Raw genomic sequence first — 18,515 nt, 5'->3', positions numbered from 1 at the left:
GTGACTGACATGTGCCACCAGGAGCGTAACGATGCAGTTTGCTATGGATTTGCACTTAGGTCTCCACTATCCTCCCCTTGCCCCAGACCACAACTCCTCCTTTCTCTGTACCTCCTTCTCCTCCGTAATGTCTCCAGCTTCCCCAGTCCTCATAGTAATTTCAGCTTCCCACCACGGCTCTACTCCTCCTTACCTGCAGTTTTTCCTACCCCCAGCACAATATCCCCGCCACGATGAGGATATCAAAAGGGCTCCCTCTACTCACTTCCATGACGGTTGTGGGAACTTAATACCTCTGAAATCAATCATTCCAGCTCAAATGCCCAATCGTTTCAGAAGTTCAAAAGACTGACAGCATAATAGCAAAAACGTACTTCTTTAAGTTAAAAAGTATTCCCCAAAAGGAAACGTTAATGGAATAAATCAGTGACCAAAAATTCTAAAATACATGTCTTTTAAAAATAATTATAGCTCAGAGCAAGAACCTTAAATCTTGTTCCTTATGTAATTTCAACATAACTACAGTTATTCAATCATCGTTCACCTCAAAGTAAAAGGAGTGTGATGCTCTTAATACCCTTTTGCTACAAACAGAAAAGTTAAAGCACCCAAATTTAGACTCCATTCTAACCTTCAGCAGCAATAAACACAACTCGGCAAAACAAACGCAGGCTGTGCATTCGCATCTACATAAATGACATGATGTTCATGTAGAGTGAATGTCATTCCACACTCATGCCAGAACAGTGATTAATTAAGCAACTGTCTTCAGTGATTTCTCTCACCTGAGTCTCATGTACATCCAGAATTTCTATGCAGAATTCTTTCGACTGAGATTGGAAAGAGAGGTTTGCTGCTTAGGACAAGAAAGCATCAGATGATTTCTAAGCTTATAGCACGCTAATATAACCATATTAAAGTATTTTGAAATTAGAAACAATCCAGTTCTTTGATGATTTATCTACTGAGGAAGGCATTTGTATCAAAACAGCCATACAGATAATCTTCTATTCAGGAAAGAACCAAGTCATGAACCTGACTGTTCAAATAACGAAAACAGCAAGCAGGCAAATGTCCTCTCAGAGTCTGATTATTACGACTGGGGAATTTTAAACAGCAGTGAAATGAATTATACAAAGCTCACTAAATCTGGGGAGTTAAGGGAGTCCTATAGTCCAGGTTAGTATGCCTCTGTGTGATGAGAATGATCCAAAGACTCTCTAGATGCTCCCCAGGGCAGCTGCGCTCCGAGCACCGCGGGGCTGTCGTAAGGGGTGAAACTTCTGAAAATGAAGGCGAGGATGAGCAGACAGGTAGTGACCGACCCTGAACCCATAAGCTTCCTTAATGCACAGCTTTCACTTGATAGTACATGAAAACATAAAAAAAAAAATAAAAAAAATTATTTCCTCTAACTTCAAGACAACAGAATTGTATATTCTGAAGGCCTTATGCTGCAATGGCTCCAAATACCTTCCTTTTGATGATTCACAGAAGAGCACCATTCTCATGTGTCCTTTTGACTCATGCTGAAGCATAATTGCTGCTCTTTTTTTATTGCCGCACCCATTTTCTCTTATCTGTCCTTTCTGTTTTCCTTTTATTTCTTTTAATCTTCTAAATTTATAGTTATAGAAATAGCTTTCTAACTTTTATTCTTTTTAACTTTCCTGTGCTTTGGCTCTTCTTTCTTTTCTGCAACTTTTCAGGAAGCCTGATACTACGAGAGTGCTGTTTTGCATCTTTTTATTTAATCTACTCATTTCTTTTGCTGAAGTGAAAGCCAAAGGATCAGGAATACTTCAGTTTTTAAGACACTGCCCCAGCCGGCAGCTATTTACTTATGAACTGATTATGTGAATGACTGTGTTAGAAGTCATTAGAGGTCTAATGGATAATGTCATGCATGACAGAATATAAAAGCTACAAATAGGTTTTCAAGCAGCAACATAATATGTTACCCACAGCTGCAAATGGTTGTTAGCACAGGTGAGGGACATCAAGATCAACTTTGATATCCGATTTTTGCCTGCCCATCAACTGTCACTTGTAGAACTAATCTCGCTCTCCCGTCACAGACTGATGAACACCACTTTAATTTTCCTTAAATAAAGCAGGACCTTGCTTTAAAAAAACCAAGCTGAATGATCAGCACTATCGATAATAGCCTTTTGAAAGGCTAAGAAAGGATGAGAAAATCAGTAGGAGGAGTAACTCCTGAGTGGAGTTGAACCACAGCTTTCTGGAGCAACGTGCGAATGTCTCAGAACCGAGTCCAGAGTCCAACAGGTGAGCTTGCAGATTAAAAAGATCTGCAACTGCTAAAAAATGATCGATGTGGGGAAAAGGTCAATGTCTGCTCTAAAACCAGCAGAATTATACAAGTGATGTGTTATTAAATTGCAAAGGGGAAAGTTTTCAAAAATTTAGGCAAGAGTGACTTGAAACATACTAAAAAAAATGCTCAGCTATAGCACACTCACTAGTTTGGCTAATGCCAAAGACAACCTTCCTTTAAGTCAATATGGCTTCCGTTGTTCTCAAAGAACTGTTCTGCTTCGGTGTGACCACAGAAATCCTACTCCATGCACCCAAATGTAGTCTTCCTGGATCCATGAGCAGCAGCGAGATCCGGTTAATACATCTCACGTAACAGACGGTTACCTGGCTAAGAGTAACCTGACCCAAGAGGAGCAGCAAGACGCCGGGGAAACCACTAGGACCATATATGCTTCCCTCTCCCAAGTAACAGCAAAACTGAACAAGATGAACGGCAGTGCCATTTTTGGCCACGGATACAGCGTCCAGCACCACCCAGCCAGGCATGTGCCAGGAGTGGAAGCAGGTGGCATTACCATTTGCCCTGAAGGCAACTCTGACCATTCTGAATTTCCAGACTTGTGTGAGAAAGGAGGCAGTGGAGTGGCCCGCAGGCCACCTGCTGGTCTTCTTGGAGGCAGAACGGAGATGGCAGCCAGCCATCGGGCACGAGCCAACTTCTGCCCTGGTGACTGACAGGTTTGGTCTTGATCCCTGGAGGTAAACGTATTGCTGCTGGAAAAGCAAGCCCGTCTGCGAAAGGCCAAAAAAAAGGTATGAATGGACAATTTAGGCAAATAACTACTCCTTATAAATCCCCCTTTTTTTCTTCGTTAACGCTTTACTTCTTGTTTTGTTTTTGAAATAACTCATCTTAAGACACTAGATAAACATTATAGATTCTGCTGCTTCACTAAATAACTGGACGCTCTTAGTAATTTAGCAGTTTTTCTGCACACAGCAGAAGGAAATATTCTAATGAACTGATGATATTTTTTTTTTCCATGGCACGCAGTACATAAAAATAAGCAATTTCAATAATCATTATTACTGCTACAGTATATATTAATACATTTCGAATAAATCACTGCCTCTACTATCAACTCAGCTACTGCTCCTGCAAATAAAGCAATACCTTGTTACCTAGCAACTGAGCAAGTCCCTGCTACACTGCAAAAAAAAAAAAAAAAAAAAGGAAAAAAAGGAAATATATATATTTATATATCCCCTTGGTTTCACGTTGAGAGAACATCCATAAAGAACAAAGAATAATCCATTCAAATGCCCCGAAATTCAATATTTAAATAAAATGTTTGATCCTCCAGGTTTCGTGAGTGTCTTCAGAAGCTAGGTCTAGATTAAACATGTATTACCTCTCACTGACAATATAATGTTCTTGCTACGCGTTTCTTGGAATATTTTATTAATGCATATATAAATACACAGACATTACACATATAAGTCATGACAGGCTCTTAATGCTACATCTGATCTGTATTAGAATAGCTATCACTGGGCTTTTTCAAAGTCCGTTTGCTTATGCTAAATCAGTTCCTTTCCCGTTTAACATAGCAATGCACAGTATCGCCTCTTACTGATGCAATGTCTCTTTTTAGGGTTCTGTCGTTTGTACAAATTATTCCTTGTGTTGCATTAAAAAAAAAAAAAAAGAAAAAAGTAGGTACTACAGAATCCACCACTTCGTTGCTTTATAGTTCATGTCTGTTTCTGACAGATTGCCAACACTGCGAGGGTCAAAAATGAACAAGGGTAGCTGAGGAGTCCCACTTGCCCTGGACAACACACAAATTCGGCAGCAGCCTCTGAACCCTCTGGTTACCCGCGTGTGCCCGGTCCGCGCTCTACCCCGAGTTGGAAAAGGCAGCAGAAGGATTCATGGCCCCATGAGCACACAGTATGAAGACATACCCTTCACTGCGACAAGGACTGCCAGTAAGCTTGTGCAACGGAGAGAATATGAAGTCATGAAAATCACTGTCCTGAAGGCCCACAGCTCCATTTGTAGGTAACTGTCCTCGCATTCGATATTGTCTAGGTCATCACGCTGCCCTCAGATCCAATGTGAAATACATCTGCAGACGGTGCAAATTTCACTTCAAATTTGGGGGCTAATCACAAACCACTACTGCTGATCGCAAACTGAACAATGGCTAAACACCATGCAAAAATTTTGAAAGCCACTCGCGGCAGCAACATCTGTAGTGAAAGTATTCCTGAAACATGCCATTCATGTTCTCTTGAAACTTTTTAAAGTCACCTATCTCTTAGAATACAGGGATATTGGCTCAGTTAATCATAACACAGAAGTATAGACAACCTATATCACGCTGCCTCGAACATCTGTTGCTGCTGTAATCCTTGATAATTCATAGCAAAAATATTCAGAAAACGATACGCTTCCATCAAAGGCACCTCATTTCGTGCGGCTCTTACCATTATCTCCGAGCGCTATATACTAGTTTGAAATCTCTTGCAGCCTGGTTTTGCCCATTTTTTCACATTCATACAGTCTTTAACAACCAGGTACCAGAGTTCACCTCCCAGAGGAATGTGTGGAGTTCAGTAAAATGCATAATGCATACAGACGGGCGAGGATGAAGTACCGGCTACTGTGGCATTCAGAAGCCTCTCGCAATAAAAATTTTAGAAGCTAGTGAAACACTACAACCTATACATCTTACAAGGATAAAGCAAACATCAGAGAGCATACCCTACAGGCTTTGCATGACGAAGTCTGTGCATATTGCCTCTCCCTCTGGAAAGCAGTCTTCAGTGACAGATGGCACAACCGCTACCTACAGATGGCTCAAATGGGGGCTCCATAGCTTTGATAAATACCGCAATCAACTCCTAGGATAGGTATGGTTCAGGCAGCACAGCAAACACAGGGAATAAATCCCTCAAAAACTTCTTAACTGTAGAATAATCACACACATAGTATTATCCTAAACAGACAGATGAAAGTCCAGGGCTCTTACTGAGCTGACAGAAATTCAGGACTACTTAAAAGGAGGTCAGTAGTTTAGGATAAAAGTGTTTGAAATGAGCATCACTCAATTTCTTATCTACTCCATCCAGAAAACCATTTCCACTTTCATCATGGACCCAGCGTTCCTGGTGAAAGTATTCTTGCTTTCCAGTGGGATTTGTTATACTTTGGAGGAGCAATCAACCCTATCACTGACAGAGCCTTGGTTTGGTTGGTAGAAAACATCCTTGCCTCAGACGGATGATTCACTACAGTGAGCAGAATTATTTGAATCACTACTATAAGAAAATCAAAACTCGTGGACTGATACTGGGGCTATTTGTAGCAGACTAGCATAATCTTTTATAATCTTCTCTAGAAAGCTGGGAATACGAGCAACCAGAGTGATTTCATAAAGGAGCATTTGCTTTAGTCAAGCACACGTCTCGGAGACCCTGCTCTCTCCCTCCCTACTGCTGAAAAAGAGAGGTACGACTTTGCAACATCTTTTGGGGCAACACGGGACTAGCAATGGGCCAGGTTTGCTACCTGCCTTCAGCCACTCACACTTTGTACCATACGACCACGAGTTTTCTACCAAGTAGCATCTATCATAACATTCTCATTGACCAAGTACTGCAATGCTATGGGCACGTACGCAATACAATACATACCAGTTTCAGAAATTTGTTGGGCATTCAGCTAAATAACAGGAATACTGCATTTTCAAGTTGATGTCAGGACACAGAAGGGATGCTCTCTGAAAAAAAATTAACACGCCCTTTGCTCTAATATGCATACTCCCCGTTATGCAGAAGTATCTTACATACCCGAGGTAAACATACATAGGTACAAAAATATCTCCCAGATACATCAGGGAGGGAGGGGAGCTCCATTCAGGGTCCTTGGATTACACGACAAGTTCCCCAGCCCACACCTGGAGTAAAATAGAAAAGAATATCTTTGCACAATCCTCACAAATGTAGCTCAGTAAGTCTTGTATCCCAAAAAGCAGAACAACCCTACCCCACCATAAAGAGGCAATATGATGTTTCAAAGCAGCCCTACCAACATCTAAATTAGAATATGCCTCCTGGATTCTAGCCTGTGGAAGACGACAACGGAATGCAAATTAAAAACTGTAATCATTTAAACCTTGATTACAGTCCAATTACTACAGTATCTAGACTCTCTCGTGCAGACCTGAAGTTTCTATTCCCTTCTGCCATCACTACCTTTTCCAAAATGCAAACAGACAATATCAAAATTGCCTGTTTTCAACTACTCCTGTCCACAATTTAACAAGTTTACTGTCCCTAACTTCCAAGTTTCACAGCCTGAAAGTGCACTGTAGAGTTAGGAGGGAGCCTACTTTTTCAGAGCTTCAAGAAATAGAAAAAACTGTATCAAAATTTTTTTATTTATGATGAACTACCTCAACTTTTATCCCTTTTCAGTTTATAGAAAACCATGACTGACATTTTTCTTTTTGAGGAACTGCCGTGTAGAAAAGGGAGACAGAGATTGCTATAGTGTCAATGTAATTTCTGAATGCGTCACACAATCTTTTGTAATATGTCAGAAGTATAAACAAAAACACTCCATGTGTCATAGTCTACAAAAGGTATCAGGTTTTATAGCATAATAACACATGACAGCTCTCTTAATACTTCTGATAATTCAGTAATTATGTAAATATCTTCAAATTTGATTACACAGACTCACACACACCATTAAAGTTTGAGCCAAACTCAGACTGCTTTATGTGTGAACGCTGCAACATGAAAACCTTCAGACCGAACTCAGTTATGCCGTTTTTCATACTGCTGGACTCGATCTTCTGCTCACCGCAGCAATGTCCGAGAAAAAGTCACTCAAAGTTATACTTGCGATCCCCTGACGCTCAGTTTGAACCTGTAGGACGTGGGGATGCCTCGTGGCTGAGCTAAGCTTCAACCACCCTCTCCCTCCCGTGGGCAGGGAGATTCAGACCATCATCTCACCATCTTCAGCGGGGCCCTATGCTGAGGCGGGAGAGTGGGAACCGGAGGAAGGGCAGGGAGCTGGATGGTGAGATCCTCCTTGGAGACCATCAGTCAAGGGCATTCTCCACACGCACTTCAGTAAGGCAGCTCCACCTCTCCTTTGCCCACGGAGAAGCACAAAGGCACCAGGGCAAAAGGTTAGGATTTGGGTTTTGGAAATGGTAGATGCAAATAATTGAAGTAGGAGATGCATAATACAAAAGTATCAATTTCAGACTAAAGAACCAGGAAGGAGCTGAGTGGCAGAAAAATGTAAGATAAACCCAAAGTCCCCAAATCCACTTAATTTGTATGTTTGAATCTATTGTTTTCTTGCTATTACCACCTCTTTAGGAGCACGTAACTTGTAAGGATTTTCTACATTCCTAATAAATTAAAGTAATACTTCAGGGATGTTACTAATTTTTAACTAGCCCCCTCACCCTCTTAGTTATGTCACCACTGCATTAGGATCAACATAACAGGGTTTTAACCAGAACAGGTTGTGGTGGCTGAAGTAAGATATTCTAAAAATAAGATTTATAAAAATGTGACACATCAGCCCCTAGCAATAGCAACAATACCAGATATAGCTTCTGTATAATGCATGAACACAGGATTACTTCCATGAATCAACAGTTTTGCATGGAAGCATAAAATCATCATCACATACAGAAAACAGAGTGAAGATCGGTTAGAAAAGAAGAAATTTCATTTTACATGAGTATTTGTATCTCCAGTGGTAAAATGAGATTATGAAGGTCAAATAACAATCCTATTACTTAAGTTACATAACTCAAACCAGGGTGCATTTCAATGTAAGAACATGGAAAGAAAACCGTTGTTTTGTATTTATTCACTGCTTCTAATTCAAATTGTTTCTTTTACAGTATTTCTGTTCTAAACTGCCATTGCAAAAGAAATTTTCTTACACAAAGTCTCGAAGTTCTCTAAGGCAAGAAAGACATTTTTTTTTTAAAAAAAAAAACAAAAAATGCTATGCTCTGCAGATAAAAAGGGATTCTTCTCTTGCAAAAGTCCCGGCACACGTTACTAACCTCAGACACCAGATCGCTTCCCAGTCTGACCAAGCTACTGTTCTCCACTGGTGTGGTGTGACTGCTACAGGACATTACCAAGTCCTCAGGTACCACACCTGTACAGTGCTGCACCACCCCAAGAGCCAGCAGAAGTAAGTGGTAGCTTTTCTTTATTTCTAAAAATAATTACGAAACTGTTTGTTCAAAAATAAAGAAGCTTCCCAACTTTCTGTTGCCTAGAGCGGTCTTTGGTATACATAATAACAAAGAAAATATAATCTCGATAGTGTCAACTATTTAAAAGGGAAAAATTGCTGTTTTGGGGATATGACTTGCTCTTAAGCTTATGTTTTAAATTACATTTATTTTTTCATGAACATTAACAATACTGTTATTACAGAAGTATAGTCCTGCAGTACTATCCTTAAATATCAAGGCCAAAGGATTTCAACAAAGTTTTCGACCTAGGAAGGTCACTTGTTTGTATACATAGTAGAGCTGTATTTCATATTTAAATGAAATATAGTTCAAAGGGAAACTTAACATTCTATAGCCAAGCTTTCCATACTAGGACTGCCTAACATTAGCTTCCTATTTCCACAACTGGGCATTTACAGAGCATATCAAACATGCTAATGCTTCCTCTAAAGGCACCTTTCCCTTTGAAAGCCACGTATTGAATCATAAAGTTTAGAGCCTAATTTTTAGGCCACCGAGATGGAAAACGTTGGTCTTGAGCTTTCCTGTTCAACACTTCATTTTCTCAGAAGTTTGAGCCAATTAATCAGTCAATGCAAATGAATCAAGAAGTAAATAAAATCACATTAAAAGATGGCATCTTAGCAAGAGCCCACAGGGCTTCTATCAGCGTTAGGGCTCTCACGATAGTGATGGCAATAGGGGGATACTTACTACCTTCAGAAAGACATGTCAGGAGCTGCCTGAATACTGCCTCACTGTAGTTACAACTGGGCATGCTCTATTCCTTGTCCTCCTTCCTAGTATCCAAGAATATTACTCCTGACAAAGTACGTGGGACACGATCTTCAGCCCGTGCAGCCAATGGAATCAATAGCGCTATGACAATTTACACCAGATGAGAGCCTTATTCCAAGTCTCCGAGTGCAACCCCTCGGGGTACGTGATACTTTCTTCTCCTGCCCTATGCTCCCTTGTGCGTATCATCACTGCAGAGCCACCACTTAGTCCCAGACAGCTCTGTAAAGAACAAAACTGGTGACAGCGAGCCTTGGAGAGGGAGCAGGAATGGGCACAGCCAAGTGCCAGAGGTGGAAAAGGCATATTTCATCCAGGTCAATCCCCAAAATTATCCTGCACTGGCTGGTGGATGCTTACGAAATGAACACGATGGGGACAGCACTAAACAAATACTTCTTATGACTGTGCTGCGAGGGTAACTAACACATACACAAAGTATTCAAAGGAGAAGTTTGGAGCTCTTTGGTGGTGTGCAGAGATGGTTGGGTGCAGGCAGAGGTTTGGAAGTGCTCAAGTCACAGCGCCACATGATGACCCCAAAATCACTATCTTGTGCTAAGGCGAAGGGCCTGTCAATCTCTCACACAGGTCATAAAGATGCCCTTTCAAACAACAAAAATGAGAATCAATAGAATCCAAACAGAAAATGATAGTCATAGCATTTAGTGCTCTTCCCACATTTTCATGCTTAAGGAAGCGCAACTTTGTGGTCTTCAGACAATATTAAAGATTTATTGCCATTTTGCACAAGTGTATAAAACTCACACGGACAGTCAATTAATTAAATTACTAAGCAGTGGGGAAACCCCCAGTAAAGTATTAGTGCAATAGATTTTTAAGCCTGTGAACACCTGTTAAACTTAATACTTTTACCATGAGCTTTTAAATAAAGATGAGTTTTGGAAATCTTTTTATAAAATGTGCCTCCTGTAGAGCCAATCTTTGCTTCCAAGATACCCGAGCTGGGCATAACATGGATTAGGACTGAGAAGTACTCACAAAGGTCTATGAAAATCCTTGAATTCTTGTTTCTTGCTCATGCTAAGAGTAGGAACACCACCACATTCTGATTTTAAAGAAAAATAATAACTTGCATTCAGTTTTGTAATGGCTTCAGTAAAAAGACAAATGAGTCATACAATACTCCCCTTAGGTTTTGCTCGAGTATTTTTCTGCGTGACAATTCATTGGAATATCCACTTACCTCTGTGGTGGTTTATAAATATTAGTACAGAGCATTGAAGTTCTATGTATTTTTATCATATAATAATGCAGGTGCTCCACAAACCAATTGGGTACTCATTAATAATGAGCTTTCCAGGTGACTGCATTATTACCAAAGTAACACTTTTCCTAGATTTTAGAATTACCTCTGAAAACATACCTGAAAAATAAAAGCATTAGCAAAGCATGACAATGGTATAAAAGCTCTTTGATTACAGGATCCTGAAGGAGATAATTAGACAGTTTGCAGATATCTTAAATTTTAAGTGTGTTAACTATTTGCAAACTGACATTTCCCAGCATGTTTATTTATGCAATAAGTGACATTATCCAGGACATTATAAAACATTAAGAAGCTGCTAATTATTTCTACAAGCACCTTTCATGAATCTATTTAAAATTATGAGAACCTTAATATCAGTTTCAACAGGAGAAGATGAAGCCTAAAACCAGTCAGATGACTGTGCATTACAGCAGTAAAACTTTTATAATTAAAGTTATTCCTATTATACACATATAGACACATACCTATACACACATTTTAGGATTATCTAATAAATCTTGATGAAAACTGGAATTGACTTTGCATTTTCCTATGTTAGGAATAATTACATCCAACCACTTTTGTGGTTACCAATTTAGCAGTGGCTTTTACCGCCATTCGCAATGCTTAGAAATAGAGAGAGACGTGTAATAGTGTTCTTCACTAACACATACACGAAGGAGAAAGAAATTATCTTCAGTATACCCTTGGTAAAAGAGACATATATTCTCACTGACATCTTTGCAAAAGCTAAGGTAGCATACATGCAAACACCCAGAAGCGCTGAAGGTCTGAGTCCACTCTGCAGTCTGGAGGACCGGTCAACTAAATGAAAAGTTTACATGATCATCCAGAGACAGGCAAGCAAAACAAGTGTTTACCACCTTCATGTTTCACCATGGTTAAATGTATTGAAAAACCTAAATGGTTATTCTGCGCTGTACAGAAGCCCTTTCCGGAAAAAAGTACTTCAGAAATTAAACAATGGGCTAAAATCTGCTGTCAAACAGGCAAATCTCCCAGCTGACTTCATCTGCTATTACTGCAGCTACTATTAAATTTACCCTTTTTACAGCATCAGAACTTAAAATATTCTATTTTTTTCTGTTGTGAAAAAACTCTTTGGATGTTTGCTGACTGCAGGAATCAGGGACAGAACGAACAAACCAATTACATTTAACAAACCTCATACAAATCACTTTGGATTTCCTGCATCAAAAAGCAGGAAAAACATAAGTGAAGAGTTGTATCTTTCCTTTTTTTCACATTTCTAGGAAGAGCAAACTCCAAAGGCAAAGGCCTGGGAGAAAGAACTTCCATCTCAAGCTTCCTAAGGACTTTTTTCCCCAACAGACAATATTTTGGGGCACTGCTTATAAGCATATAGAATGTGTGGTACATTTAGAAAAAATAGGATGGTTACAATTACTTAGTTCTGGATCAGCTGGAATTTCCAATTGCTTTTTCCAAAGGAAAACTGCCCTTCCTTTTGGTAGTTCAGCGAGGGACCATACAAGTCCTGGAAACAAGTCAAGGTATGAATACCTACAAGGGGAAAAAAAAGTACAAATCTTAACCATCCGCAGAGGGAATACGTCTCAGTGTTGAAGACCCCTTTATAATGTTGAGCAAGTGCTCTCAAGTGACAGAACGGCCAGAGACTTTAGAAGATCCTCAGATACACTGCCCTTGCTCATCACCTCTTCCCTTGATGAAGCTGTGTTTCAGCCCTTTGACTTTAACCCAATCCCAGTTCTCAGTGCAGAGATATATTGGGATTTGACAAGCCATAGACAAATGCTGGGTATCACCATTACACTGATAGCACAGCAGCCTATATGTTCTCGTGACTCCTCCATCCAACCCCACAGGAATGGGCCAAGCAAGGACTATGCAAATATCATCTGTCTTTAAGAAAGGCATTGAAAAACTCTCCAAGACGTTCCTCAGTCAATTTGACTTAGAAATGTCCCACTAGTAGGAGGCTGAAGGCAATAAGTAAGGAATGGAGGAAGACCAGAGATGGTCCTGGATTTTCTCCTTTGTGCTTGAACATTTCCACAGCAGTTTCACTCTGTGATCCAAGGAGCCTGTCTCCAGGAGGCCTGCCAGCACTTCTCAACCCAGAATCACTATTCTTTTACCAAGGAAGGAAAGGCTATCTCTCTGATGATTTTCCTTTCGTTAAGGTTTGTTCAACACTAGTATCATCACTCCCTTACGCTAGACATAATGATTTCTATCTGCAGCTAACATGAAGTTGGGCACAAATTCCATTTGCAATGTTGCAAGATAATTCACTTCAGAGAAATTCATTTGGGGGGGCGTGACAGTGTCAACAAGATCCTTCCTTTAACACTATGCTCAAGCTTCTGAGAGTGAATCCAGCCCAAATGTGAGGGTTTTTAAAATGAAGGATCTTCGGAGAGAGGAAGAAATGTTTCCTAGTTGACTGGAAGACCTTTAGAAAAATTCTATTGCTCCAAAGTACCTAAACAGAAAGGCAGCAAAAACCCCCCAGCATCAAGCATCTCCTCCTCTTCTCTTAGACTACTGAGCAGTATATAACTCCATGTCAAAAGCAATTTGACCACTGAAAATCACCCAAAAACGCCCCACTGTCTTTACATGCAATCTGTAAACCAAGACTATCTCTGAGAGCAATTCAAACGAGGGAGCAGACTAATAACATATAGAGCTAAACTGTTGGGAATAAGGCACGTGAAGACCTGCATCTTTGAATCTCAGTGCTTGAAACACTCAATTTAACACGCTAAAACACTCTACTGAAATTATCACATATCAAAGCTTTTCTCCTTAAAGGCAAAAAAACCCAGAAAGACTATGGATAGAGACAGCAATCAAACTGTGACAAGGAAACGCTTTCACTAGCTTGATTACTTTGTCAAAGCCAGGTTTATCTAAAGCATAACCCTTTGATACTTGGAACCAAGACTACTGTCTTGTAGACAAGCTGGCATAGTTGGCACATGGACTAAAAGATCAAGTACAAGCAGCCCTCTGTTATTGCCTACACAAAGAGAAAAATTACATTGGATTGTGAAGAGTGCCAGGCTGGTACAATTTTCTGAAGGTGTTATTCTCCAGAATTTGACTGTGATTTCTTAAAAATAAGCTTGTAGCTCATATAACTGTGAAGACAACATTGAAAATGTGAACTAGTATAAACGAACATGTTCCCAAATGTGAAAACAATCCCAAATCACATCTCTCACGAGTAAAAACTGGCCAGTTCATCACAACGATTGTTGATTTGAAAGACTAATATAAATTTTCAACATTTAATATGCAAAACATTGCGATAATAGGATCATTAGGTCTTGTAAATGTAATACAGTCACGCTTGGTATCTGGCAAATGAATAAGATTGGACCCAGAATGATAACCTTCGCTCCCATCTCTGCTTTAACTTCCAGTCTGCACGCTGAGCAGGTCTCTCAGGACCAAGAGCCAAAAGAGCTGAAGTCCAAGGCTTGGCAGTTTCTCAGTCTGCTCAAAGCAAGGTGGAATTTTACTATTTGTGAAGACTATTATTCATAATGCCTACCACTAACATTTAACAAATAAATTCCAAGATCCTTACCAAAATGCCAGTTATTCAACGTTAAACCAAAGCAAAATCTGCATCCTCCTAATTGATGGAAATAAATTAAAATGAGCATTTCCAACACGGAATTATGATTTCTTGGACATTAAAATGTCTTGTTCTTTGAATGTAAGTCAAATCACAACTGACCTGGTCACAGCTTCCTCCTCAAGTTCCTCAGTAGCAAAAGTCTTACCTAGAGCCGATCTGCTTTAGTTTCTCAGTTCAGCGCAGCCTTCTTTGATGGCAGCTTCATTGACAGCTCTGTTCCTAATTTTCACATCCTCTACCCTCCCTTTTTAACTCCGCGTGCCCACTTCTGGTTAGAGGTGTCATCCCCCCCTCCAAGAAAAATGCTAAGAGAAAAAGCATCAGGCCCTCAGCTTTCCGAATTAGTTTTGGGGTACTGCATTTAAATACCTTCTAAGTAGAATGAATACGTATAGTATATTTTAATTTGCCTTCTTACTGGATAAAGTTATCTCTTCCTGACTATCGCATCTCCTTTCTCTGGAAAAAAAATAAAGAATATTAAGGAGCTCACCAATATCACAGAAAGCAGAGCTTACTTTGAATACATCAGTGAGTTCTTCCAATCCTCATCTGTCAACCATTTGCACAAATTCTTGAAATGGAACTTGTCAGGTGTGTAAGGTTAAGAGGGTCTGGGAGCAACCACACCAACCACAGCTTGTATGAGTTATGTAGATGTATCAAAAAAGAATAGATGTCTTAGTGAACAAATGTCGCCAGACCAAAATTCATCAGTTAAAATCACTCTCCATCCTTTTCAGAGTATCGCTGCAATTTTTAGGATGCCATCAGAACAGAGCTTTAACTCGTTATGGCAATTAAACACGGTAGGATCAAGGTTTTGTACTTGGCAAACAAGTATCAACTTTACATGAACGCTTACAATTTGTATTCATATTTATCCAGGAAAAAATGTCCCCATTATCACGCGACAACCTTCCACTGAGGTTTATTTTTAGCATGTTATTATATTTTGTATTTTGGCACATACAGAAGATGACACAAATTGGTTTTTAATGCGCATTCAAATGAGAAGTTACTATCCGTTATGTCAGGGTCTACTTTAACACTAGTTTGTGCCTCATTAGCGGAGTAAGTTAAAATGTTCTTTAAGAAACCATTCCGATACCAGTTATATCAGTCATCCTGCTACAGATGGACACTAGTTTTCCTCATTAGTGCCGTTGCTGACAAGAATGGTACGGAGCACACCTTGATTTCGTGCATGTGGGCATACATTGCCACTGCTCACAGAAGAGAAAGAATTTTGCAAGGCACATGGCAACATCCATCAGTCCACATGCTAAAAATCCTCCGGAAAAAGCGTTACCGCACGTGTGCAGCAAATCGAGTTCCAAATGAAATTCTCAGGTATCATTTTTTTTTTCTCGCCCAATACCAGCACAGCCTTCCCGCCATAGGGTAAAATAACCGTGCGTTAAGATGCATTTTTCAAACATGAGCCTTTTTCGGAGAAACCGAAGCATAAACCATCATTCTGATCTCTATACACACTTCTGCTTTTCATCCCCCTTTTTTTTTTCTTTTTTAAACAACCGTAGCACTCGGCTCAACCGGCGTTCCTTAAATAACCGAAAGGACAAACAGCGGTGCCTTGAAGCCCAGACCTCGCTCGACAAGTTTTAGACCAGGGCACACGCATCGCGGCCAAGTTCAGAGACCGAAGCAAACGGAGGGTTCGCCGGGCGAGCGCTGACACTGCCCCCCGCCCCCCCGAAACCAGCGGCCGCAGCCCCTGCGCGCCGAGCCGCCTCTCCCCCGCCCGCAGCACACGCCGCGGATCCCCACTTTCCCCCCCATCCCCGAAATTCATCACCGCTCGCAAACGCAGAGCGGCGAGCACGCCGGGCCGGGCAGGCGGGGATGCCCGGGGCGCCTTCCTTCCTCCCCCGCCTCCCGCTACCCCACGACCAAGCCGGCCCGGTGAAAACTCACCGGCCGAGAGCACCGGCTCCGTCAGGCGGCTGAAACTCCGTCCGCCCCGCTGCCCACCGCTCCGCCGCCTCCCCGCCGACCCCCGCCCGCCCCGGGAAGCGCGGCGCCCCGCAGCGCCGCCGGGCGGGAGCCGCCGCCGCCGCCCGCCCCAGCGCCGGCGGAGGGAGCACCGGCGAGGCGAGGGCTGACATAATCCTGCGAAAGCGGCAACCGCAGGCGCCGCCGGCTCCCGCCCGCCCGCCCCCCCTCGCCGGGGTCCGCTATCGGCGCTTCCCCTCCCCGGGGCGGGGGGCCCGAGCCCTGTCCCCGTCCCCCGCCCCCCCGCTCCGGGCTGCACGGCGGGGTGGGGGCGGCGCCCGGTGGCCCCGTGCCCGGCCCCCCGTGCGCGCCCAGGGCTCGCCCAGCCCTCCCCTGCCCCCCGGTCTCACCTAGGAGCGGCGGCGGCGGCGGGCTGAGCTGCCGAGCCCGGCGGGGGCGGGGAGGGAGGGGAAGAGGGTGCGAGAGGGGGGGTGCGGGGGGGGGGGGGGGGGAGCCCCGACGTCTGCTCCGCAGCCGCTACCCCTCCGCGCTGAGCATCTTCCCCGCGCCCCGCGGTGAGTCAGGCAGGGAGAGCGCCGCGGAGCCGCGCACACCGGAGCCCCCGCCGCCCTCCCCGTCCAGCCGCCGCCAAGCGCGCCCCCGCCGCCGCCCCCCCCCTCCACCTCCCCCTTCCGCGGGAGCGCGCGCGCGGCCGCGCTGCCCGGCGAGGGGGGGGGAGGGGAAGCGCGGAGCGGGGGCGCGCGCGCGCGCGCGCGCTCACCGCGGCTCGGTGCGGTGCCGGCGCTGCGGCGGGCGGGGAGCTGCCGCGGCGCCTCCCCCCTGCCCCCGCTGTTACTATGGATATGGGGATGTGGGGATACGGGCCCGGCCTCTCCTCCGCGCCCACCCGCGCAGGCAGCGCGGCGGGCGGGGTGTGGGGGTGGGCGCTCCCGCAGGGCGCAGTTTGCCCCCCTCCCCCCCGGGCCTGGCGGGGGCCGCCGTGCGGGGTGGCCGGGGCGTCTCGGGGGGCCGTGGGAGCCGCCAGCGAAACTCTGTCCCCGCTGGCAGCTGGCGAACACCTTCCCTGGCTCCCTCGGCAGAACCACTTTTCTTTCTTTTTTTTTTTTTTTTTAACACTAGTGTCTAAATAAATCTTAGCAGAGCTCGAATTCCTGCGTTAATACGAGCAAATAAGCATCCCACGGGATTGTTTACTTCAATAACCGCATCCCATTAAGCAGCACCCGTGCTGTCTAATAAGGGAAATAAAATACAAAAGATAACGCCCCTGTAATTTAACTTTACAAAATGTCAGAGGACAGAGTTGCACTTTCGGTCCCCCACGGCGGCTCTTATCTCTCACTCCGCTTCCCCGAGGAAGTTATACACTTGATGGCTGAGCACATTATCTGACAAGCTCAGCCAGCGGAGGCTAGAAGAAACATTTTTTACCAAGTCAAAAATTTTTTTACTCTCTTACAGCAGGTAGAGTGATGGGGAGTGTACGGTTTTTAAGGCAGGCTGCGTCTCTCTGGCCCGCTCCCAGCAGACCTATCCACGACACCGGCCAGTGAGGTGCTCCGGGCCCCCTGGTTCTGCCTTTGGAGCTACCAAGCCCCAAGGAGAACCAGCTTTTCCATCTTCTGCAGAATAAAAGGCTTAATAAAAAAAAGGGAAAGAAAAATTAAGAGTGTCACCCTCTGGGCACGGTTTTACACAGCCAATTCACAGTGATGAAATGCACGGTGATTTTCAGCCTCTGCAAGAGGAAGAACACGGACGAACAAAAGTAGAAGCTGCAGACCCGGTACACTGGCGAGGCAAACTTTCCAAGCGCACATACAAGTCCGCAGTCTAAATTTCTCGGAGGCCTCACATTGACTAATGGTAGAAACCTAATTCCCTAGCCCTTTTGTTTGGCATGTCCTACTGCACGCGCTTATATAGAACTTGAAGCATAGATGGCTTTGTGCGCCAAAATAAATCCTATTTGAGGCTCTTTTGAGTGTACGTCCCTCAGAGCTTTAATTAGGTCTTAAACTAGTGCTAAGCTGCATCTTTTCGAAAGCAGACCTTTCAAGAAGTAACCGATCACAGTAATAAACAGTTGGCTTGGTTATAAAGGGGGTTGGTAACACCCCTTTTCTCCAGCCAGCACTGCAGGGGACGTGCACAGTGTCACCGAGCCCAGCGACGTGCAACGGGTCGGCTGCACGGACTCAACTCAGCCCCAGTGGTTGAACGGGGTGGTACGAGTGCGAGT

General features: G+C 43.5%; 1 protein-coding gene across 1 annotated transcript in view; it reads right to left on the bottom strand.

Moving 5' to 3' along the window:
- Nucleotides 1-18,515, bottom strand: part of ANKS1B (ankyrin repeat and sterile alpha motif domain containing 1B) — a 449,659-nt gene that overhangs the window by 73,299 nt on the left and 357,845 nt on the right. The gene's annotated exons all lie outside the window — the stretch shown is intronic.

Source organism: Rissa tridactyla, chromosome 1 (assembly GCF_028500815.1).
Source record: "Rissa tridactyla isolate bRisTri1 chromosome 1, bRisTri1.patW.cur.20221130, whole genome shotgun sequence".
NCBI lineage: Eukaryota > Metazoa > Chordata > Aves > Charadriiformes > Laridae > Rissa > Rissa tridactyla.
The sequence above is the reverse complement of the archived record's forward strand: the minus strand, read 5'-3'. Positions and strand labels throughout refer to the sequence as shown.